The 23,776-nt window shown below is 43.0% G+C and overlaps 1 pseudogene across 1 annotated transcript in view; it reads left to right on the forward strand.

Moving 5' to 3' along the window:
• Window positions 1-19,872, forward strand: part of LOC113018324 (alpha-2-macroglobulin-like) — a 43,491-nt pseudogene extending 23,619 nt beyond the window's left edge. Inside the window, exons 13-36 of the transcript XR_013906765.1 lie at window positions 174-237; window positions 332-477; window positions 883-1,032; window positions 5,006-5,149; window positions 5,256-5,355; window positions 5,452-5,599; window positions 5,969-6,195; window positions 6,687-6,813; window positions 8,940-9,061; window positions 9,147-9,198; window positions 9,424-9,507; window positions 11,533-11,709; window positions 11,960-12,035; window positions 12,807-12,963; window positions 13,542-13,616; window positions 17,223-17,385; window positions 17,456-17,643; window positions 18,141-18,353; window positions 18,844-18,965; window positions 19,076-19,166; window positions 19,253-19,321; window positions 19,402-19,507; window positions 19,653-19,697; window positions 19,806-19,872. The product of XR_013906765.1 is annotated as an alpha-2-macroglobulin-like (transcript). The remainder of the gene's footprint in view (window positions 1-173; window positions 238-331; window positions 478-882; window positions 1,033-5,005; window positions 5,150-5,255; window positions 5,356-5,451; window positions 5,600-5,968; window positions 6,196-6,686; window positions 6,814-8,939; window positions 9,062-9,146; window positions 9,199-9,423; window positions 9,508-11,532; window positions 11,710-11,959; window positions 12,036-12,806; window positions 12,964-13,541; window positions 13,617-17,222; window positions 17,386-17,455; window positions 17,644-18,140; window positions 18,354-18,843; window positions 18,966-19,075; window positions 19,167-19,252; window positions 19,322-19,401; window positions 19,508-19,652; window positions 19,698-19,805) is intronic.
• The last annotated feature ends 3,904 nt before the right edge of the window (window positions 19,873-23,776 follow it).

Raw genomic sequence — 23,776 nt, forward strand, 5'->3', positions numbered from 1 at the left:
TAGAGTTATTTATATATTTTTCTTTGCTTCAGTGTGCATCTACAATGTAGAAAGCATTACAATAAAAAAAAAAACACTGAATGAGAAGGTGTGTCAAAACCTTTCACTGGTAGTGATGTCCACAGATATCAGTGCTAGTTCATTCTTGTTTTTAAATGATTTCTGTCTTCCAGGTGTTGTCCAGAGGAGCTGTCACCATGCAAGGACAAACACAGGTTGAAGTGCAAGATAGATCAGGTAAAATTTCCATATTTTCACAAATGCCACAGCCAAGCATTGACGTTGGTCTGTTTTGTTGATCTGTGGATGCATGTTTGGACCTGTGTTTCAGTGAATGAGGGCCAGGTGTCCTTTAAAGTCAGAGTGTCTCCTGAGATGGCTCCAGAGTTCCAGGTTGTGGCTTATGCCGTCCTGCCAAGTGAGGATGTAATTGCCCACAGTGCTGACTTCTCTACTGACAAATGCTTCAGCAACAAGGTGAGTGTAATTCTAGAGGTGTGCTGTGTGTTTGGTGTCTGCAGTCATGCCATGTCGTTCAAATCAAAGTCATCTCCAGTTGGCTAAATCACCTGAGGATTTCTAGCATCAGTAAATGGACTGGTTGTTGCACAGCTGTTTCTACTCTACCTCAGGACTCAAATTGCTTCTTTATATGACCTCATGACCCGCTCACTCCCATTTATACAAGCACTTTTTCAATGATGATGCAAGTCCTACCTATCTAACACTGACACAGTGTTCATACAGTGTCCAACGTGGGCTACAGCCATCACATGGGACTCATGATTTGTCACTCACCACAGTGAAGCAGCTCATTTAGCCAGCAGTGCGTGGGGAGTTATCACAGTCACTAAACTTCTACGGGTGTTTTGTGTGTGTCAGGTGTCAGTGGAGTTTTCACCGTCTTCAGCCGTCCCAGGTGAAGAGACCAACATGCAGGTGACGGCCCTGCCACGTTCTCTGTGTGGTGTGAGCGCCATCGACAAGAGCGTTCTCATCAAGGAGCCTGGGAAGACTCTGGATGCAGATAAGGTAACTGCTGATATTAACACCAGTGAGGTGGACACATCCCTTATTTCCAGAGCCCGTAGTGCCGTGAGTTACCAGCAGCTCAGGCCTTCGCTCTGGTACTTGTGTCCTGATAAGTATTCTTTGGGCAGTCGTACATTGAACTGTTTTAAACAGTCAAATGCTGAGTTTGTCTTAAAGCAAACTGGTATAAAAAATACAAGGTTACATATGCATGTGTCTGTGATGACAGTCTTTCTAGCGAGTAAGTAACCGTGGATGGACAGATCGATCCGCACTGCAGTAAACGCCAGGACCGCCTCCTACAACACGGGTCTCGCCACTGGCGATATGAGCGCCTACAAAGCGGCCTCATACGGCGTGCGGCGCGCGGTGAGAGATGCCAAACGCCGGTACCGGGAACGTGTGGAGTCCCGCTTCCACCAGGGCGACACACGGAGTATGTGGCACGGACTACGCACCATTACGGACTACAAAGCCAGGGACACTGCGCCGATCAACGCCGACTCTGCATTCACCAACGAGCTGAATCGGTTCTACGCCCGTTTCGAGGTTAACCAGGCGGCTAATGCTATCTACCGCCTGGCTACCGAGGACAGTGACGTCATCAGCGAGAGACCGGTGACCAGCATCGCGGAGCATGACGTCCGAGCGGCACTGAGGAGAGTAAACACAAGGAAAGCGGCGGGGCCAGATGGCATCACCGGCCGTCTGCTGCGCTGCTGTGCTGACCAGCTAGCAGGTGTGTTCACTTACATCTTCAACGAGTCCCTGGCGAAGTCTGTGGTCCCCACATGCTTCAAAAGATCCACCATCATCCCTGTGCCCAAGAAGAGCAAACCCTCATCCCTGAACGATTACCGGCCAGTTGCACTGACCTCGGTAGTAATGAAGGTGTTTGAGAGGCTGCTGAAGAACATCATCTTCTCCTCCATCCCAGACACCACAGATCCGCTGCAGTTCGCCTACAGATCCAACAGATCCACAGAGGATGCCATCGCCCACGTCCTACACACCACTCTCAGCCACGTGGACAAGAAACAGGGTAACTATGTGCGAATGCTGTTTGTTGATTACAGTTCAGCGTTTAACACAATAGTGCCCTGCAGACTGTTCACAAAGCTCAGGGATCTGGGACTTAACAGCCGTCTGTGTGCATGGGTGTTGGACTTCCTCACTGGCAGAACTCAGGTGGTGAGGGTGGGCAGGTGCTTCTCCAACAGCATCACCATCAACACAGGAGCACCTCAGGGATGTGTCCTCTCGCCACTGCTCTACTCCCTCTACACTTCAGACTGTGTGGCCACCCATGGCTCCAACACCATTGTGAAGTTTGCTGACGACACAGTGGTGTTGGGTGCCATCTCCAACAACGATGAGGCGGCCTACATGGATGAAGTGAAGAATCTGGCATCGTGGTGCCAGGACAACCACCTCCAGCTGAACGTCAGCAAGACCAAGGAGCTGGTGGTGGACTTCAGAAGGGGTCAGCACAGAGACTACAAGCCCATTATCATCAATGGAGCTCCAGCGGAGAGGGTGCAGTCCTTCAAGTATCTTGGTGTCCACATCTCCTCAGACCTGACATGGGCTGCCCACATTCAGGTCCAGACCAAAAAGGCTAGGCAGCGCCTGTATCACCTTCGACAACTGAGGAAGTTCAGGGTCTCTCCAAAGATCCTCAGGATTTTCTATACAGGCGCTGTGGAGAGCATCCTCACACAGAACATGACATCGTGGTTTGGGAACAGCTGTGTGAAGGACCAAAAAGCTCTCCAGAGAGTGATCCGTACAGCAGAACGCTGCTGCAGGATTGCTCTCCCCCCGCTTCAGGACACCTACACCAGGAGATGCCGGACTAGAGCAGCGCAGATACTGAAGGACCCGTCCCATCCTGGCAACAAACTGTTCCAACTTCTGCAATCTGGTAGAAGGTTCCGCATCTTCCGGGCAAGGACAGAGAGACTCAAGAGGAGCTTCTATCCCCAAGCCATCCGTGCCCTAAACACACACACCCGCCCTCTCACATCATCTATAATTGACTGAGACAGGACTCTTCCAGACACTAAACCAAGGCACAATGTACATTCCAAATTCCTTTAATTTTAAATATGTTTATATTGTCTATCCTGTAAAATAGTCAGATGTCTATTCATATTAATGTACAGAATTCACCTGCTTGCTGCTACTATTGCACATTCACCCAGTGTATATACCGTATTTCCCGGACTACAAAGCGCACCTGAATATTAGCCGCACAAGCTAAAATCAGGGGAAAATCCTGTTTTGTACATACATTAGCCACACCTGACTAAAAGCCGCAGGTGTTTCAATGTTGACTTATCATATGTAAGAGAATATGCACAAAGGGAATTGTCAGGAAAGAGATGGCTGTTTGGAGACACACCCCTTTTATTAATATTTTGAAAAACAAGTTATGGGTACATATTTGCACATGTAGTACATAACAGTAGCCTACAGCACACCAGAAAAATAGATTCGGACTACCTTTTAGGCTCAGGTGCAGTGACACGGCTTTAACAAGAAGAAAAGTCAGTCATTCACCATCTTTCTCTTCTTCCTGCGCTCTAAAACCACCAAAGTCCTCTTCTCCAATGTCGGAAACGAACAGGCTCAGGATGGCTTCGTCATCCACTCTCCGCTTCTCTCCTTCGTTGTCACTTTCAAAACCAAAGAAATCCTCGTTGTCAGTGTCGGAGTCGAACACCCTCAGAAGGGCCGTGGCGGTGTCCTCCTCTCCATCATGCAGCAGTCCAGCCCTTCAAAATCCGTTGGTGATCGTGGATGTTTTCGCACTTTTCCACGCTGTCAGATTCCACCGGTGGAGTTGGGCATAACTTGCTTTTCGCAAGTTTATCGCCGCTCGTCATCCACGACTCCCGCTGAATGCGTAGCGCTACTTTGAAGTTTGTTTTTCGCGCTACTTCGTACGGCACTACGTTGCCTGGCGGACGGACATGTGACTAACATACCACTCTTGAACCCCGATCCTTCCGCCAGGCAACGTAGTGCCGTACAACAGCGGAACAAACAAAACAAATCGTCTTATGATATGACAAAAATCATGGAAAATCCATAGAAAAGCCGCACCTGACTAAAAGCCGCAGGGTTCAAAGCTTGTGCAAAAAGTAGCGGCTTATAGCCCGACAATTACGGTACTATATATATATATTTATAATGTTCTTCCTCTATACCCCCCCCCAAATTTTTTTGCACATGTCGAGGAGCGTGTCAGGCCACATTTCACTGTGTGTTATACTTGTATAACTATGCATGTGACAAATAAAGAACCTTGAACCTTGAACCTTGAAGTAAGTACCATGCTTGTTGCTCATGTGGTTGCAGACAACAATATTTTAATCTTATAAAATTAATTCCTTTTGAGCAAATTAATATTTCAGCATGGAGATAAATCCAGGATCATGACTTTTTTTTAGCAAATAATTCAACCATGCAAACAAGTGTATCACCTGCCAGTCACTGTCTGCTTTACTTGAGAAGAATTTAACTTTGCATCAAAACTGCTCAAATACACGAGTATTTGTTGATGTTAAACATACAGCAAAACCTGGAAAAAGTGAGACTTAGTGAGTTTAAGGAGCTACAGAGACAGCTTCAAATGGAGAACACTTACCATATAAGTCACTAAGAACGATGTGGTGTTTATAGTAAAATTGTAGAACTGTGTACGTGACAAATAAAAATTTGAATTTGAACTTCTGTAAGATTTGGTAAACAGATACTTCAACTATAACACCTCATATCTGCGGACACTTACTGCTGACTTAATCTTTTTTTTTTCAGAATTCTTCTTAGATAATCTAGCAATTCATTTGAACCTAATCTGTACTCATATTTACATGTAAGAGTTAAAAAACACATGTGGATCAAATGTGACCAGGCAGGCAGGCAATAAATGTTTGGAGCTTTTGTTGATCTGCACTTTTCTTTTCAGATATTTGACTTGCTCCCACTCAAGAAATCCTCAGGTATCCTGTATGAGGTTGATGATGCTACAGACTGCCTTAATGTGAGACCAAAAAGATATGTTTTGCCGTACCCCAGTCAAGAGCAAAATGACGCCTATGCAGTTTTCCAGGTAACATACATGTATACCTGTGAGTCCGTCAAACATAACGTAAATACAATAGTTTCTGTTGTTGCACCAGTTTTTGCTGATCTTTGTGTGCTGCTGAAATATCTAGAAAGTCGGACTGAAGATGGCGACAAACTTGCTTTTTCGATTGCCTTCATGCCTCAAGTTCAAAGGAAAAGTCTACCGTGATAGCTATCTTGTCTCCTCCGGTGAATCATTCACTTGTTTGTGTTGTGTTTTTGATACAAATTTTCTTTTTATTCACCAAAAAGTAAACTGGTAATTATTTTTCTCTTTTTATTTAGGTATGGTTCCCCTGTCTAGACAATATTCTATTCAACTAAGTAGCCCTGTTGTGGGATCTGCTGGGCAGCTTCCTCCTGAAGCTGCTCCAATAGAGACAGCTCGCTCTTTCTTCCCTGAGACGTGGATCTGGGATCTGGTGGAAGTTGGGTAAGTATCTGTTGTGAAGAGATCTGGTGCATATTCCATTTTAAAAAGTTTATACGATCACATTTAGAAACCCATGTGAACTTTCTGCTGTGTCTTTGCACACATGAAAAAGATGAAAATAGAATAATTGTGAGTTTTTTCTTGAGCATGTTTTGATGCTTCAGGCTGATGTTTTGTCATATTTAAAGTTTTGTGGGATATATTATTTCACTGTCATCAGCAACGTGGAGCTCTTTTACTTTGTCAATGCAACATATACAAGTAATTCACACTGCAGGATGTAACTACACTGTTATACAAGTAATTTACAGACATAAAAACATGTTTGATTATGTTACAGAATATGTTTGTGTGTATCTGCTGCTTCAGAGACGATGGAAAAAGGGGCGTGTCCCTGACTGTCCCAGACACCATCACCACCTGGGAGACGGAGGCTTTCTGTTTGTCCTCTCAGGGTTTTGGTTTGGCTCCTCGTAAAGAAATGAAAGTCTTCCAACCTTTCTTCCTTGAACTCACCATGCCCTACTCCATCATCCGGGGGGGAGCACTTTGAACTGAGGGCGACTGTCTTTAACTACCTGACCAGCTGCATCATGGTAATGAATGATTAAAGTGTTTAGATACATGTCTGTTCATAGCCAAGGAAAGCCATACTGAAAACATGACTTTCTAAGCAAAATTTATATCATAGTTATTAAAATACAATAGAAAATATCTTTTCTTTGGCAATATAACCATGCAGGATGCAGGCCGTTCTTGAAGGGCCCCTGCTCACCAACACCTGCAAGCTCACCTGCAAGCACAGACACCAGGATTGCCCAATCACATGTCTTTACACTACCAGCCCTCCTCTAGCTTTCTTTGTGCGCTCATGCACCTTGTAGAACAGAGTTTAGTGTGGAGGCTGTAAGAAAACAGATGGAGGGAAACGATTAGGAAGGGAGTGATTAAAGTATCCAAGTAAAATGAAGGTCTACTTTGATCATGAGTTCATAACATCAAACCTGTGCATTTGTTTAGATGCTTAGAAATGTGTTCACATTTGAACTCAGGTTTAAATGTAGCCATGTCTGTGTTCCTCGTACAGGTTACTGTCACTCCTGGGCCGTCCTCAGATTACACCCTCACGCCTCTCTCTGGTGATCTGTACACATCCTGTTTGTGTGCCAACGAGCGCAAGACCCTCAGGTGGACCATGATCCCAACAGCCTTAGGTGAGAATCAGGCTTTGGTCCTCCACACTGCCAGGAAACCGCTGTGTGGCAGGCTGAGTACACATCCTGTTTGTGTGCCAGCGAGCACAGTTGAAAATCGAGGTAAAGCAAGACTATAAACCCCTGTGTTGGGAGTGGGGCAGAAAGAATTATTAGCTGTGTCTCAATTCCTAGGCTGCATCCTTCAGAGGACCCGGCCTTCGCGGTCTACGTGGGTCGGGTCTTTAGAAGGTCGGGTAGACCGGAAGTGCCAGGTTGTGAAATTGGACGGTCTAGCCTTCAGATTCGCATCACTGCCGTCTCGGTGGAGTTTAATAAACTCAGCTGTCTTCTCCTTGCTATCTAAAATATAACAGGACACTGGAGTAAATTCTCGACCATCTCACGTTTCTGATTAATCAGTTTTCTGTCTGACGCTTATTCAGCTGTGTGAAAACTGTAACTTTAATCTCAGCCAAACCGATTTACTCAGGAACAAATAAAACACTGAAAAAAGCCAAACAATAACAGTTTTAAGTTATCTAAATGACTTATAGCCAAAGACAGCGGTGATCTCTTACCAGGCTCTAGTGAGGCTTGACCTCCCGGTCAGCTATCGAGCAGGTGGGTCCGAAAACGTCGAAGCACTTTTGCAAATATGTGATATCTTGATAAACCCAGCAGATATTTGAAGTTTACATAGCTACATTCTCTCCTGAAAATATGTTAAAAGTTTATTTTGTGACCCAAAAAGAGTAATAAGAATAATATAAAAAAAACGTAGTAGCGGCCGCCATTGTTGGAAACTGGAATGCGCTATGAATTCTGGGATAGTTTGGGCCACCCATCCTTCAAATCTTGGGAAATGAAGGATACATTTTTCGCCGCATTTGGAGCAGCCTTTGAATTTGGACAGCCTTCAGCGTGTAGCTGTGACGTAATCGGCCTTCAAATGTGGCCTCAGGAGGATGTGGCCCCTGAATTGGGACACAGCTATTGGGTCTACAAGGCCTAGATTTCCCACTTCTATCCTTCCACTCTGAGAGTAGAAGCTGCCTCCATCCTCATGGTTTACTCAATGCAGCTGTCTTAACTAATTATAAATCATTCTGTAACCTGCCTTTCAATTCTCATCAATTATTTCCATTATGTATGCTTCCCTTGGACAGTATATATAATGATATATAATACAAAAGACTGCTTGCAGTTTCATTGCCATCCAAATTATTTATATCTTAATCAGTTAGTGAAGTCAGACGCAACAAATTATGTATTATTGTAGGGTCTACCTTACAATTCAATTCAATTCAATTTTATTTCTATAGCGCCAAATCACAACAAAAGTCGCCTCAAGGCGCTTCATAGATACAGAGAAAAACCCAACAATCATATGACCCCCTATGAGCAGCACTTTGGCGACAGTGGGAAGGAAAAACTCCCTTTTAACAGGAAGAAACCTCCGGCAGAACCAGACTCAGGGAGGGGCGGGGGCCATCTGCTGCGACCGGTTGGGGTGAGAGAAGGAAGACAGGATAAAGACATGCTGTGGAAGAGAGACAGAGGTTAATAACAGATATGATTCAAAGCAGAGAGGTCTGTTAATACATAGTGAGTGAGAAAGGTGACTGGAAAGGAAAAACTCAATGCATCATGGGAATCCCCCGGCAGCCTACAATACAATATAAAGCACCTCGAGAAGAATGTTGTTGTGATTTAGCGCTGTATAAATAAAATTGAATTTAGCTACAGGCATGTGTTAAGGATGACCTGCAGTTTTCTAAATTCAGCCAAATTGACATTATTGTATGTGGCCCTAAAAGTGTCAGAAGCATCGTCTCTGACGAGATACTTTTTATGATTTACATTACCTCAGCCTCCAGCAGGACCCTGAAATTATTTTGGACTATTTATTTTCTAGCTCATGTTTCTCACACCTGATGCAGTAAAATTTTCAGTTAGACGTTATCTTTGATTTAGAACCAACATTAAATCCACAGATCTAGCTTTAGATCTAGTTAAATCACAGTTAACTGCCTCCTTTTGTCCCAACACATTTCCATCTGGTTTCTACAAAATCTGTAAAATAACCTCGGTAACCTTTATTTTAATGGAGAGACGAAGAAGGTGACCTGTGCTGCTGCTTTTAGGGGCTGTGAATGTGACTGTGTCTGCTGAGGCCGTAGCGTCTCATGTGTCATGCGATAATGAGGTTGTGAGCGTACCAGACAGAGGTCGCATCGACGTGGTCACCAAATCTCTCATAGTGAAGGTCAGTGTCATAAATACGAGACGAGAAAAACATTTTTACTCATAAAATTTAAATTGTTACTCATTTTAAAGATACTTTTCCTCAGGCTGAGGGAAGTGAGACGACAAAGACGTACAACTGGCTTCTTTGTCCAAAAGGTCGGTATGATTTCCATCAGTTACAAAGTTTAAATAAAGAAATGACCTAAATGCTCAAAGTTAGCAGTGGAGTGCACTGTGTACATAAAATGTGCCAAATTTTCATCTTTTACTTTCACAAAATGTAACGATATGTGCTGAAGATCAGGCCACCTGGTGACTTTGGACAGTAACTCTGTTGTAGTCGTGACTTCCTGATTGGACGTTTGTTGTGTCTGTACACAGGAAGCCCGCTGACGGAGGAAGCAGAGATACAGCTGCCTGAGAATGTGATAGAAGGATCTGCCCGCACTTCTGTATCAGTCCTGGGTAAACCTCATCATTTCATCTCAATTTTGATTCAGCCAAATAAAAATATGGCAGGTTAAAGCTTTGTTAAAAAGGCAAATTACGAAAACAACAGAAAATAAAAGAGACGTCATGTTCAAGTAAAAGTAAAAACCGTATTCAGCTTTTAAAAGATGATTTCATTTATAGATAGACCCACGTCTTCCTGGCCTTGTGTGAAACAGAAATGGACCCCAAAAAGGCTGTTTGTGCCATTCTGTGCAGGAAGAACTGCAGTCTAGCTTTAGTCATAAGTGTGTTTGAAACGCTGAGTTTTGGCCCAGTCACACCAGAGGGTTTTCCAGCGCAATCGTTCTGGTCATGCAGAATCATGTCAGTAGGATTTAAGTCCAGATTTTGACTCGACCACTTTCTGGTGTCCTGGATCATTTTCCATCTTAACCCTCTGGGGTCGACGTATGCGCCGACACGTCAAAATCACATGACCAATTTAAGACAACACAGCTACAAGATAGTGAGGGGATTTCTTTCTCTTGTTGGAGAAACGGCTCTTTCGGCTCGGCGCATTAAAAAGAGCCGGCTCTTTCAGCTCCCAACCGGCTCTTCAGGTTGTTTTGTTGCTTTAATTAATTTATTATCAACAGCAAAATAAAATCATGCACAAAAGAAATTACTAATGTGAAAAAAAAAAACATGGATTTATTTATATGTTTATATATTGCGTGCTTTGTGGCCCCTAGAGACAATGCACAAACTCCAAAACACATTGCTAGCGTTAACTGACCTTCAAAACAGAGCTACCTAGATCACTTAAATTACACAATTGAAATCATATATGTATTGTTCGTGTATTTATACACAAGCACTCATATATATTCAAATAATTCAAAAAAAATGTTCTTTTACCTGTTACTACCACACACCAAATCCAGTTGTTGGTACTTGCTGGCTTGTGTAGGTAACAAAAGCTCAACACTGCGCCCAGCATCCTGGAGCACTTCTGTTGTGTTTTTACGTGTTTCTGAGTTTTTAAGTGTTTTGGACTTTGTACTCTTTTTTGTCTCTAGGGGCTACAATAAATATACTTTTATTTATTCACTCCACATAAAATGTAATAAATAAATAAATACAGAATCACATTTCAACTTTTAACTATTTACATTTTCAGCTTTTTCCTTTAAAACAAATTTAAAGTGAAACAACACAAAACACTGCAAACCTACGCCACACAGCCCCAGAGCATCACACAGTTGGTATGATGTTCTTTCTATGAAATGATGCGTCACTTTTAAGCCAAATGCCACAAAACTCAAAACGTTTTCTCTTCAGTCCATAAAATATTCTCCCAAATATCTTGTGGAGCTTGGAGATGTTTTTTGGCAAATGTGAGATAAGCTTTTGTGTTCTTCTTGGTCAGCAGTGGTTTTGTCCATGAATGCTGTTTTTGCCCCGTCTCCTTTGTATTGTTGAATCGTAAACTCCGACCTTTACAGAGGAAGGCAAGGCCTTCAGTTCTGGGTGTTGTTGGGATTCGCTTGACTTTTTCGGTGAGTCGTCGATGTGCTAATGGAGTAATTTCGGCCACATCTTTTCTAGTTTTCTCAGTTTGTGGATAATGGGTTCCAACATGGTGCACTGGCGCTCCAAAGCTGTAGAAATTGTTTTTAATCCTGTCCAAACTGATAGATCTCAAGACTTCTCGCCTATTTTTGAATTTCTTTTGGTCATGGCAACGACGTGTTTCTTCTGGACGTCTTTTAGCCTGCTTCCCTTTGTCAAACAGATTGTACTTGAGTGATTTCTTGATCCAGCAGGTCTGGCCTTAATCAGGCCTGGGTCTGGTTGGTGAAATGAAACTCAGTCTTCCCAGAAATATTTGGTTAATCACAGTCAATCTACGATTTTCAGTTTGGATGTTTTTTCGCTCAGCAAATGAAATCATCATTTAAAATTGCACATTGAAGTATTCAGGTTATCTCTGCCCAATAATACAAAGTTGTTTTACACTAGTTTTGTTAGTTTTAGTGAATCAATGTTTTTGATCAGGTGACATCCTCGCCCGGGCTCTGAAGAACCTGGATGGATTGCTGCAGATGCCGTATGGATGTGGGGAGCAGAACATGGCTCTCCTGGCCCCCAACATCTACATCCTCCACTACCTGAAAGGCACACAGCAGCTCACCGCAGCCATCATGGAAAAAGCTACTAACTTCCTCACCAGTGGCAAGTTTTTATTGTTTCCTCTAAGAAGGAAATCATTTGAATCACTTCAACACACACGGTTCAAGAAACAAGCCGACAGGAGGCAGAACATTAGCCACAGCTTTTGGTCAAATGTGTCATTTTCCTCATCTGTCAGCAAGAGTCATTGAATTTCCCAAATCTTGATGTACACATGCAGATCCATAAACAAATGGAGTCCAATCATCACCATAGCAACAATGTCTCGATCATGGTGTCCCTGTTGTTACAGGATACCAAAGACAGCTCAACTACAAAAGTGCTGACGGTGCTTACACCACATTTGGAACAGGACCAGGAAACACTTGGTGAGAACATCACTGATCAAACATGTCACAAACCAGAGAGGTTACACTGGTTTTTAAATATCCCACCAAACAGAAGACGTTTCTTGAAGTTTGACTACCCATTAATAACATAAACATGTCTACCTCTAATACTTTAAATAATTCTCCATTTAATCCTTTGACTAAGCCAACATTAACAATACCTTTTGGTTAATACTGTGTAATTTAGTAGGTAGGAAGGAGCATTAGAGCCACATAAAAATGTTATTGATCATTATTAGAATAAAGTCGAATTTTAAAGCTTAAAGTTATTTTACTTTAAGAAAACATCTAAATGCTATTTCAATAATAAAGTCTTAATACTGTTTTGTGAAAAAAGTCAAATTCAAATCTAAGAAAACAGTTGAAATGATTGTTGTTTCAAACAACTGCTATACCCTGTATAAAATGCCTTGAGTAGATGTAGTGAAATAAATCAGTGGTCTTGTGATACAGCATAGATCCTCTTTATTCCACTAGCGTGGAACCATCGGTATCCTTGCATCTGTACATTAGCAGCCATTTCCTTTTATACATTTCACTAATTCAGAGGGGAAAGCAACCGTGGCAGTTTGTCCTGAAATAACTGTGATATCCACATTTCTGCTTTTGTCTCAAAATACATTTTCAAATTTAACCTTGAAATTTCAACTTTATTTTCAAAATGATCAGTATTTCTTTCTCTTAATGTGACCTCACAGCCAAACATTTCCATCATTGTAAGACGTGTAAGTGTTGTTTTCTTTCTGTCAGGCTGACTGCGTTTGTGGTAAGAAGTTTTGCCAAAGCTCAGTCTTTCGTCTTTATTGATCCCAGAAAGATCGAAGAGTCTAAGACCTGGCTGCAACATAAACAACAAGAAAATGGCTGTTTTGAAAAGTCTGGGAAACTCTTCAACAACGGAATGAAGGTAACCTGCAGTTCTTCGCTGTTAGACTGTGGAAACAGCCTCCAGTCTGGATTTAACAAATTTTATTAATAATGTCATGCATACATGGAAAACACTGTACTACATACTGTAATAGCTCACATCAGTATATTCTATTATTTTATTTAAGAAATTATTTCCATACATCTTGTTCCATTCACAGCAGCACTGCTTTCTATGTAGCATTCACACATATTTATACTAAATACAAAGAATGCACTAGAGACCAACTTGGGATTAGTATCTTGCCCACAAATATTTGGCATGCAGGCTGGAGCAGCGGGGAATCAAACCACCAACCTTCTGATTAGTAGATGACTACACAAACTGTTTATAAGGTTGGGGAAACCCGAGGTGAAGAAACATCCATCTCACTGGAAATACAATGTCCAGATGAACAAAATCAACTTCCTGTTCATCTCTTTAGCTGGATGTTTGAACATGCATGAAGACATTGATGATACTAAAACCACATGCAGCTGAAAATCATTTTCATGACTTCATATCCCTGAATGTTGGTGCACTGATGATAAAGTTTCTATGATGTCTTCTGTTGACAGGGTGGTGTATCTGATGAAGTGACTCTCAGTGCGTACGTTACTGCTGCCTTCTTGGAAATGAATACATCCCAACATGTGAGTAGCGTCAAAGAATATCAAGGTATTCAACAAAAAAAGGAGTAGAGTTTGAGCTGCTGAGCCATGGAGTTAGGTTTAACCAGCAGTCTAGCACCCTGCTGGTATGTGCTGGATTGTCTCAGGGGCATCTTTACACAGCCTGCACCTGGGGTCTTGCCTGGTGTGATAGACCCCAGCCTCTATGGATCTTGTACTCAGAGCTTGTTCTTGTGCTGCCATGATTAGTGCCTCTGTGCTGTCTTTCAGTCCAGCGTTGTCCAGCCACTGGTAGGATTTCTGGGTATCATCTACTTCCTCTATCTGCTGGTGGTACATACTGTGCAGGGGCCTGTCCTTACATGATGGTTCCTCGCCTTCATCCTCTTTCTTGGGTTTCTGCTGCCTGAGGTATTCACTGAGCACGCTGTCAGTTGGGGCCATCTTCCTCGTACTCGTGAATATTCGTTGTTTCATCTTGGAATGTGGTGCTGACACTCACCAGTCCCTGGCCTCCTTCCTTCCATTTAGCATGCTGGACTTGGGGTGAAACCCTCCATGCATGGTCAGGAACTTTCTTGTCTTGATGTCAGTGGCTTCTATCTCCTCCTTTTGCCAGCTTATTATCCCAGCAGGGTACCTGATCACGGGCAGGGCGTAGGTTTTGATAGGCCGGATCCTGTTCTAACATTCAGCTGACTCCTCAGGATTTGCCTGACCCTCTGCAGGTACTTGGTGGTTGCAGCTTTCCCAGCAGCCTCTTTGGGGTTCCTATTTGCCTGTTGGAGTACTTGTAGCTGTCCTCTATGTCTGCAATGTTGCCTTCTAGTAGTTCGATTCCCTCAGTTCTGACTCTTTGTTATCATCCGACTACATTTCTCCAGTCCGAACGATATTCCAATGTCGTTGCTGTATATCCTGGTGGTGTGGATCAGTGAATCGATGTCTCGTTCACTCTTGACATACAGCTTGATGTCATCCACATACAGTGTTGGGAAGGTTACTTTTAAGATGTAATCCATTACAGAATACAGAATACATGCCCCACAATGTATTCTGTAACGTATTCCGTTACGTTACTCAATGACAGTAACGTATTCTGAATACTTTGGATTACTTAATATAGTATCATGCTTTTTACAACAACGTGAATGTACTATTGCTGTGTGATTTATTACTATTACTGAAGGTCCGCGACTCCGAACTGTAGTAAAGGGACCTCTGACTAATACGGCGGGGTCCCTGTCAGCTCGTAGCCGAAAAATAGCTTTACTTTGTTGTGTGGGTCAACTTTTCTTGCAAGAGACAGAGAGAGGCGTTGAAAGACTGCTCCAACGGAACTTATTGTTTTCGGAGGAAAACACAAACACGGTGTACAGTCGAGTCTTAATAGCTTACTTACAACTGGGCTCGTCAGGCACTCTTCTTGGCTGCAGTGGTTATTATTATATTTACATGCTTCCAGCTCCCGTTTTTCCTCGATGACTGCTCGTACGTTTCCACTCCCCTTTTTCTCCCTCCTCGCGCTCACAGACACATAACGTGTATGGCAGTCCATTCTCCCTGCAACACGGACTACACTGCCCATGATGCTACATTCTTTAGAGCTATGCTTGTAGCATTCTGCCTGTTAGCTTAGCACAACAACAACAACAACGAAAAGGCGCTCTCTCACCCAGGAAACACACAGTCGCAGAGAGAGAGAGAGCGTCGCCCTGTAACCATGGCAACTGTAACGCTGCCGCCTGGAACAACAGACCGTAGCTGTCAAACAAAACCCAAACAGTCCTGACCCGCGACAATATGAAACAGGAAAGTACCGCAGTGTAATCCATTTATTTCAACAAAGTAACTGTATTCTGAATACCACCTTTTTAAACGGCAACTGTAACGGAATACAGTTACTCATATTTTGTATTTTAAATACGTAACGGCGGTACATGTATTCCGTTACTCCCCAACACTGTCCACATACAGCAGATGGCTGACAACTGCTCTATTCCGTAGTCAGTATCCGTAGGGACAGAGCATCTCCTTGATAGATGGTGATTGTGCTATGGGCTTGAAATTGGCCTCTAGTGTTGTACGCCACATCCCCATTGAGTTCTTGATGAAGGCTCTTAAAGTCCTGTTGATCTTGTACAGGTCTAGGCATTCCAGGATCCAGCTGTGGGGCATTAAGTCATAGACCCTCTTGTAATCAATCCAGGCAGTCTCGGCTGATTGTTACAAGTAGCTGGTGTTTTGCACCTCTGGTATTCTTGCCAATGAGTGGGGCACAGGAACATGTGTCTGTTCATCTTAGCCACTATGATGCCTGACAGGAGCTTCCATGTGGTACTGAGGCAGGTTATTGGTCAGTAGTTGGATGGGATCGATGGGACCGATCCCTTCAAGACTGTCCGGCCTAGTTGGATGGGACCGTTCCCTTCAGGATTGTCCGCCCTACAGTTAGCCATTCTGGGTGTCTCTCGTAAACTAACAGCTGGTTAATTTATGCTGCCAGATGCTCATGGAGTGCAGTCAGGAAGGAACAGTGGGCTGGGGGGTCAGTTCCTTAATCGTAATTATATAAATTCTCATGACCATTGATCAACAACCACTGACCAAAACCCACTGATCAAAGACCACTGATCAATGGCCATCAGTACCATTCACAGAGAGTTGGGGAATAGCTGCAATCACAGCATTGTAAGATAGCAAAAGATGTACCCTTAGGCCCCCTCCTTGATTCAGAGATGGTCTTTCCTTTTTCACGTAAATGGCCTCCTTGACCCTACACTCAAACCAGCGTTCCTCCCTGTCCAGGATGTTACATCCTCATCATTGAAAGAGTGTCCACTGGTCTGTAGGTGTGAATAGACTGCAGAGTCCTGGCCTGACGAGGTGGCTCTTCTGTGTTGTGCCATCCTCTTAGCCAGAGGTTGTTTGATTTCCCCGATGTACAGATCCTGGCAATCCTCCTGGAACTTAACACCTTACACTATGTTACTCTGTTTGTGTCGGGGTGGACCAATTTTTGGCGCAGCGTGTTTTGGGGTTTAAAAGCCACAGAGACACAGTGTTTAGAAAAAAATGTGCCTCAGCTGTTCTGATACTCCTGACACATACGGGATCACTACAGGTTTTCACTTAGGCAGCAGTTGTCCTTCTCTCCTGGATCGGCTGGAGCTTAGGTTTACGGTACACATCAGCTTTTAAATGTCCTCCATCCCTGATGGAAATCTCACAGTCTAAGAAGACTAACCTGACACTTTTCATATCCTCCCTGGTGAATTTGATGTGTCGTTCCACCGAGTTAATGTGATCTGTGAATTGTGGAACGTCCTGAGAATTGATTTTCACCCAGGTCATCCACATACCTGAACTCTCACCAGCAAGGACTGGTATCACCACCCAACCTGTACAGTGTTTTTTCAGTATGTTCTTTATATTGTAAATACTACTAGAAGATTGCTCCAGTCTTTGCTTGATCTGTACTTTCCTCTAATTGCTGTGTTTTCTATTATCACGCTGATGTTTTGAGTGACTGAATCAGGAACTCTGCCTCCTATTCTTCTCACACTGGGTTTAATGAAAGAAGGTTTCTGTTTGTCCATTAAAGTTCTTTGTTGTGATCTTTTAAAGGATCCTGTGATGATCCAGAGCCTGGCTTGTCTCAAGGAGTCTCTCAGTGACCTGAGCAACACCTACACTACAGCTCTGCTGGCCTATGTGTTCACTCTGGCAGGAGACGTGGAGACCCGAGCTCACCTTCTGCAGCACTTAGACACAGTTGCAGTGAGGGAAGGTGAGTCATCCTTTAGCAGGACATCATTCAGGCTTCATTAGCATCACTGTGACTGTTATTGTGTTTGTAGGAGGTTTCCTCTACTGGTCTCAGACAGCAGCAGAAACATCAGCCTCCCTGTCAGTGGAGATCAGTTCTTATGTGCTGTTGGCCAAACTCAGCGCCTCCCCGACTGCTGAGGATCTGGGATATGCCTCTGGTATTATCAGGTGGCTGACTGGGCAGCAGAACTATTACGGAGGCTTCTCCTCCACTCAGGTACGACACCACCCGAACAGTATGAAGCTCATCTTTGAGTACAGTCTTAGACAAAACCAGGGACAGAAGAAATAATACTGAAGCTTTCAGTTTTCTATCAGATATGTAAAACAGATTTGTTTTAGCCAGGCAGAGAAGTTTTTATTCTTTAGTTAGAATATGACATTTAAGTCTAAAAATTCATTGTTTTTACAGAATAGCAATGTTACCTCAGACTTCTGTACCAACTACACGTAACAGCCTGTAAATAACAGATCACCTGCGAGTTTATACCTGTAATTTCTATACTTTGATAATTCTCAGTTAAAGATAATTTAACCTGTTTAACGTTTATTTAACCAGGAAGTGAACTTTGCAAAACTTGAGATTAAGGATCTCTTTTGTGAGAGGGTCTCAAAGTGACACAGGCCGTTTTAACTTAATGTCTATTCCACTTAAGCCCATGAAATATGGAGACATATGCTGTGTGTGTTAACCACAATGAATCCATCCTGTAGGACACGGTGGTGGCTCTTCAGGCTCTGGCTCTCTACTCCACTCTGGTGTTCAGTGCTGAAGGTTGGAGCACAGTGACAGTTCAGGCTCCCAGCAGTCAGCTGACGTTTGATGTAAATCAGGGCAACAAACTGCTCTACCAGGAGGAGGCGCTGCAGGACGTGTCAGGAAAATACAGGCTGGAGGTGAAGGGCACTGCATGTGCTTCAGTGCAGGTCAGTGACAGCATCACGTGAGAAGCTCCTGGTTGATGTCAGAGAAAGGGTTTCTTCTTTTTCCTTATACAACTTCAGAGAGCATTAGCATTGTCACATGTAATAAAGCTCATCTTGCACATGTATTTTCATACACAATAAAGACATTAGACCTGGCAGTAATAACTGTAGAGAGTACAATGCTATTTTAAACTAAATTGGAGAACTGAGCAAAAATAAATGAACTTTCTGTCTGTATCAGAATCAGGGAAACTATTAATCCCAGAGGGAAACTGAGTTGTCATAGCAGCAAATATACAACAAACATCAAGCACTCGTATAAAATGAGTGTAGATATAACAGAGATGCTCATATTAAGATGAATATAGACATATAGGTATGACTATAAAAGTATGTGTGCTAATATGTGTCATGGTGTAGAACAGTGACAGCAGGGTGCATTGAGGTGTGATTAGTTCTGTTCCACACGTGACCCAAGTGTGTTTCCCAGATTTCTGCCACCTACAACATCCCAACACCTGCTGATGTCACCACTCTCAGTGTGAAAGTCCATCTAGAGGTCAACACCAGTGAATCTGCTAGACCCAAATTCACTGTGCAAATACAATCACTGTAAGTATGTGACAGGTGAGAGGAGCGCTCTTTACCTGTGTGGAGGAACTGCTGGTAGATGAAAAGCAAGTGTGCACACAGGTCAGTATAATCACACTGTTCAAACACAGGTACAGTGGAAAGGAGGAAACTACAAACATGGTGATCCTGGACATCAAAATGCTCTCTGGATTTTCCCCAGACCCCGAGTCTTTGAAGAGTGTGAGTAATTAGACAGATTCTACCAACGAGTGCATCTCATGTGATAATTGTGAGGATAATAATAAAATGATGTCATCTCCTCACAGCTCAAACGTGGCCTCCTGGTGAGTCGTGTTGAGCAAAAGGAGGATCACGTTCTGGTGTACTTAGAGCAGGTAAGTGAAAGTCACCGTGGGGACACCAGATGATGATCTTTGGTACAAACTGTGTCTGCGATTGTTTCTGTCTCGTCCAGTTATCAAAGGACACAGCCATCAACCACAGCTTAGAGATCATCCAGGAGCTCCCAGTGGACAACCTGAAGCCAGCCGTGGTCAAGATCTATGACTACTACCAACCAGGTCCAAGTCTAACTAAGCTTTACTCCAACAGCACACTGACACACTTCAGAGGATCCATCAGACTGAACAGTTCATACAAGCTGATGTTTCCATCAGTGACTCAGAGAAATGACACATTCATGTTTTTCTACCATGTTTCTGTCAGGTGACCAGGCTGAGACCCAATACATGTTTGTCTCGTGAGCTGCAGGTACGAAGCTGTAACAACACACAAGGACACCTTTCACACACGTTCATGTTCACAGCATCAATGCAAAGAACTTTGAGCTTTTACTAACTTGTATTCTTCGTCTCACAGTTTGAAGAAGCTGTGGCTGGTCCTGAGGTTTAAACCTGCATTTGAATAAAGATACTTTTTCTGCTCACATGTGTGTAAGCGTGTGTGTTAACAGCTCCAGTATTATTAGTGCTTCTTTAATAACAGGCTTCATTATTAATAATCGGCAGAATGGAAAATATAGTGCTGTGAATGCACCGCTGAGACTGGCCTCATGCTGCATTTCTGTCTTTGTGCAAAAACAGACAAAAACAAAAAGGTGCAAGTGGGCAACAAGTGGGCAACAAGTGGGCAACAAGTGGGCAACAAGTGGGCAACAAGTGGGCAAAACATTAAAAAAGCTAAACGTGCTCGTGGGAGACATTCAGTGACAGCTGGCAAGTGATGTCCACGGAAATACAGACAGAAACGTGTGTGTGTGTGTGTGTGTGTCTGTGTGTGTGTGTGTGTGTGTCTGTGTGTGTACGTGTGTGTGTGTGTGTCTGTGTGTGTGTGTGTGTGTGTCTGTGTGTGTGTCTGTGTGTGTACGTGTGTGTGTGTGTGTGTGTGTGTGTGTGTGTGTGTGTGTGTGTAAGTGTGTGTGTACGTGTGTGTGTGTACGTGTGTGTGTGTGTGTCTGTGTGTCTGTGTGTGTGTCTGTGTGTCTGTGTGTCTGTGTGTGTGTCTGTGTGTGTGTGTGCGTGTGTACGTGTGTGTGTGTGTGTCTGTGTGTCTGTGTGTGTGTGTGTGTGTCTGTGTGTGCGTCTGTGTGTGTGTGTGTGTGTCTGTGTGTGTGTGTGTGTGTGTGTGTGCGTGTGTACGTGTGTGTGTGTGTGTACGTGTGTGTGTGTGTGTGTGTGTGTGTGTGTGTGTGTGTGTGTGTACGTGTGTGTACGTGTGTGTGAGTGTGTGTGTGTGTGTCTGTGTGTCTGTGTGTGTGTGTGCGTGTGTACGTGTGTGTGTGTGTGTGTGTGTGTGTGTGTGTGTGTGTGTGTACGTGTGTGTACGTGTGTGTAATCCAACAAACCCTAACCCTTTTGCTTTTTTTCACAAATAAAATTGCAGCTGCATTTTGAGGAGAAATTTATTTTGAGCAAAGACATTTGAGTGAACAAAATTCATTCCTGCGTGCAAAAACTGTAGGCATGGCAAAGCAAGTTTATTTGTATAGCACAATTCAACAACAAGGTGATTCAAAGTCCTTTACAGAGACATTAAAAAACAAAAACAAATAAAAAGCATGATTTAAAATTGATTAAAACAAGCAAACAAACAAAACAGATTAAATCAAAACAGATAAAATCAGTAGTTAAAATTTAAATTTAAAATTTAAGCTTAAAAGTGTGGATTTGGTGCTTTATTCAAATGCAGCTGAGAACAGGTGAGTCTTCAACCTGGATTTAAATAAACTGAGTGTTTCAGCTGATCTGAGGCTTTCTGGGAGTTTGTTCCAGATATAAGGAGCATAAAAGCTGAATGCAGCTTCTCCGTGTCTGGTTCTGACTCTGGGAACTGATAAAAGACCGGATCCAGATGACCTGAGGGATCTGGAAGGTTCATACTGGGTCAGGAGGTCATTGATGTATTTTGGTCCTAAACCACTCAGAGCTTTATAGACCAGCATCAGAACTTTAAAGTCTATCCTCTGACGGACAGGCAGCCAGTATAAAGACCTCAGAGCTGGACTGATGTGGTCCACTTTTTTGGTCTTAGTGAGGACTCGAGCAGCAGAGTTCTGAATGAGCTGTAGTTGTCTGACTGATTTTTTAGGTAGACCTGTAAAGATGCTGTTACAGTAATCAAGCCTACTAAAGATGAATGCATGGACTAGTTTTTCCAGGTCCTGTTGAGACATCAGATCTTTTATCCTTGAAATATTCTTGAGGTGATAGTAAGCTGATTTTGTTATTGTCTTAATGTGTTTTTCTAAGTTTAGGTCTGCATCCATCACTACACCAAATTTTTTAGGTGTATAGATTGAAGTTCTCTGGTGACCTGTAATCGTTTTTCTTTGGCGCCAAAGACTATTACCTCAGTTTTGTTTTTGTTTAGCTGGAGAAAATTGTGGCACAACCAGTCATTAATTTCCTCAATGCATTTACCAAGAGCCTGTACAGGGCCTCGGTCTCCTGGTGACATTGTGATATATATTTGTGTGTCATCTGCATAGCTATGATAGTTTATTTTGTTGTTCTTTATAATCTGTGCCAGTGGGAGCATGTAAATGTTAAACAGAAGGGGTCCCAAGATGGAACCTTGGGGAACTCCACATGTGATACTTGTCTGCTCAGATGTGAAGTTACCTATTGATACAAAGTATTTCCTGTTTTCTAAGTATGTTTTGAACCAGTTTAGTACAGTTCCTGAAAGACCTGCCCAGTTCTCCAGTCGTTTGAGTAATATGTTGTGGTCAACTGTATCCAATGCTGCACTGAGATCCAGTAAAACTAGGACTGACATTTTTCCACTGTCTGTATTCAGACATATGTCATTAAACACTTTGGTCAGAGCGGTTTCAGTGCTGTGGTTCTGTCTAAAACCTGACTGGAAGGCATCGTAGCAGTTATTCTGTTTTAAGAAGTAACTGAGCTGTTGAGAAACTGCTTTTTCAATGATCTTACTTAAAAATGGGAGATTTGAGATCGGCCTGTAGTTGTTCATTTGTGTCTTGTCAAGATATGTATTTCAGTGTTTGCTATTACACACACACACACACACACACACACACACACACACACACAACAGCCCCTCTCGCTCAGTTTTTGCATTTGCGCTCGCTCGCAATGTGTTGCTCGCGCTCTCAACATTTCTCCCCGTGCACGTTCAACTCTTTCTCTACACCGTTATATTTGTGCCACAAAACCAGCCAATCACAGACTTGGATGCAAAAAAAAATCTGGCTGGCTGTTTTGGTCTCCAATCAGCTCGAAATGACGAAATGCAATATCCCAGAATGCATTTAGTCCAAAACTCAAACGAGGCAGTGGCGGAAGAACACAGAGTGGCGGAGTTTGAAATATTACTCTTTCTGGGTCACAAAATAAACTTTTAAGATATTTTCATGCGAAAATGTTTCTGTGTAAACTTCAAATATCTGCTCAATTTATCAAGACATCACATATTTCCAAAGTTGCTCTAACGTTTTCGGAGATGCCCGTTACCCACCAGCTGACCACACAGCTGGACTGGCCATTGGGCATACCGGACATTTGACCAGTGGCTGATGGTGATTTTTCATTTTTATGTTTGTTTGTTTGTGTTTATAATGGTATAAACAATAAAAGGTGGTGGTTTAGCCAATTGGTCATGATCAGCTCTGGGTTGGACCAATTGCAATGCATCCGTATTGAGGTGAAAAGGAAGTTTGTCCCGGACTTCAGCTACAATGAAAAAGACACAAAGCTGGAATTATTCTGTGCACAGCTGTTTCTTCTTCTCTCATCCTCCCCCCTCCCTCTCCTGTTTCTACTTCAATCATGAAACTGATCAATGATCAGCTGATCGGCTTTCGGCTTTTCTCTCTTGTTTGTTTATCGCCCACTTTGCGCCAGAAAGACGAAACCGCCGGATGTCGCGCTAAACAACAGCAGCACGTTTGATCAGCTGTTGTTAGAATTTATTTAATATTAATTTCTAGTATCAGCTGATGTTTGCTGGAGCCACAGCTGTAAAGCTGCTGGTCATGATGTCGGTTTGGATATGTGGTGAGAGGGAAACATAAAGATGAAACCAGGAGATGTCCTTACTGAATCATCAGAGCTGAACTGGTGATGGAGAAACAGGTTTACCTTTTAGGTGACATGAATGAGTTGAAGTTATGAACTGTTTCTGAGAGACAAATAACACCAGGATCCTTTTCTAAGCAGCTGACAGCTGGTAACTGTGCAGGGGCGGGTCTAGCAAAGTGTTGCCAGGGGGGCAGGAAGGGCATTAAAAGGGAAAGGGGGGAACAAGGAAATACTTTCTTATTCTCATTTAAAATGTCTCACTTTAAAAAAAAATAATAATCTGAG

This window comes from Astatotilapia calliptera, chromosome 3, assembly GCF_964374335.1.
Source record: "Astatotilapia calliptera chromosome 3, fAstCal68.1, whole genome shotgun sequence".
NCBI classification, from domain to species: Eukaryota; Metazoa; Chordata; class Actinopteri; order Cichliformes; family Cichlidae; genus Astatotilapia; species Astatotilapia calliptera.